Consider the following 2,192-nt stretch of genomic DNA (forward strand, 5'->3'; position numbering starts at 1 on the left):
CATAGAGCATAGAGTTTGAAGGACCAAAGCATGCACAGGAAGAAGGGTTTTGATAAACTGTTAGTGATTAGTAAAGGGGAAGCAAAATTTATTCAATCTGTCGTAGATTGTGCAAAGTTTTGCGAGAGATACCTCACGGGCAAAAGGGCTGGCTAGGAAGGGGAAGTGTGGCGTTGTTGAGCAGAGAAGATAAGAGAATTCTTTAAATGGGAATAAAAAAAAAAACAAAAATCCCCCAGGAAAGAAAGGCCCTTCCGAGACAAATGGTTGCTAATTTTCTTTGAATTGTTGTTTCACCGGGCAAGGCAAATTCTGCGATCTGAGCTTTTGGTGTTGTTAGAAACTCTCGGGGTGCTAAGCGGAACTAATTTGCTTTGCCCCGGGACGACCGGGCGGGTGGGCAGAAATAAATTATGTTGCAGCAATTTAAAACAGATCTTTTTTCTTTTTTTTGAGTTCATGTTCATGTTCCAGCGGCCGTTGATGGAATGCGCGCTGAAGCTGTTAATTCACGCAACGCGCACAAAATGCGAGTGTTGCTGCGATCGGAAACCATTTTCCACAAATTATCCACTCCACGCGCACCATGACGACAGGAAGCGACGGCAAGATGGGATAAAAGGGGGGGATAAAATTGTGACAGCCGGTAGATTTCGGTTGCAGATTGTCCTCCCGTTTCTTAAGCCTCGCTCTTTCGGCTGGCATGTCTTCTTTCCCAGTTTCGCTGCGCTGCGTGCCTTGCATGCTGATGTTTACGGTTTGGGGGGAGACAAAACATACTGAAAGCCTCCTCAGGGTTGCGCTGCTGCTACTTATCGTTGCCACTGACAATGCGCCAACATAAAGGACACAAGGAGGAAAGGCCGTGGCTGTGAGGGAAAATGTCAAGAGTGTGGTAAATTCTTTTCCTAGGTGCCGTGTTGTTTGTTTGTGATGATACTTGACTTTGTCGAACAGCGAAAAAAATGATTAGAATTTCGAGCAAAGTCATCAAATGAAGGGTGCGAAAAGACAGTTTCAGTTAAAAGTGTTCCAAAAGCGACCTATTTTGCGACCATGTTTGTTATATTTGTTATCACCCTTCAGCACGTCCGGCTAGACAAGAAGCCTAACACGACCAGCAACAAACGCCACCATCGACAAGAGCCTACCGACATTGTACCTTCTAAACGCTTTCCATTCTCGTTCCCGCTGGCTTGTGAATCGGATCCTTTTTTCTTCTTCCCGCACCAGATTTGTTTGCATCTGTCTGTACGTACGTGTGTGTGTGTCTATCTCACTCTCTATGGATGTGTTGTTGGTGGTGTGTTTTTGTTTCCGAAATTCACTACATACCGACTGGTTTCGATTAGGGTTGAGCCAGTCACAATGCGCTTCTAGGTGGAAAAACGTACGCTTCGTAGTACCTTTGCCGCCCTAGCGTATTTGTGGTTGTAGGGGTGAGGAACAGGTAGGAGGAGTGAAGTGGGTTTTTAGGGTTCTGACGGAAGGATTCAATAGCAGTGAAGAGGAGTGGAAGGGACCTTTTGCCATTTGCATCGTAGCCGTGGTCGTAGCCGTAACCGTGTTGCTCCACCATCGCAAAAGCTTCAGTTGCATACAGAGCAGTTCGGTACGGATGGAAGCGACTGTGTGTGTGTGTGAAGGTTTGTCTATAGTTTTCTTTTTTTGATGCAATGGGGTGGGGTTGAGTAAGTAAAGGACACATGGTTTATTATTGAAAAGCGTTGAAGCACACTGGGTGCAGCTAGTTGGGTTTAAATAAAGTTGTTATTCTTAGTTGATTTTTTGACAGCAATTTTGTATATTTATACTAAGGCTTGATAGGTCAAATTCTATTTGAAATATACACTTAATTATAATCAAAAATATTCAATATAAAATGCTGTATTACTCTGTATCCAATAATTTACCCAAAAGCACTTCCACCAGTTTGAGCTTTTATTCCTCTAGCATGAAGTTCTCTCTCTCTCTCTCTCCGGTTAATGATTCGAATTAAATTCCACTAAACTTTCCCACAATTTTAGACACTTTTCGTAAAATACAATAAAAAAAAAACAGAATTTGCCCCATCCATTTCGAACCAATCTTTCAGTCCCACCGTGCACGTTTGGAAACACAGCTTTCATCCGAAAGTACCATCCAGCATTCACTGTCTCTACTCTCTCTCACTCTGTCTCTCTTGCTCCATC

Source organism: Anopheles arabiensis, chromosome 2 (genome assembly GCF_016920715.1).
Source record: "Anopheles arabiensis isolate DONGOLA chromosome 2, AaraD3, whole genome shotgun sequence".
NCBI lineage: Eukaryota > Metazoa > Arthropoda > Insecta > Diptera > Culicidae > Anopheles > Anopheles arabiensis.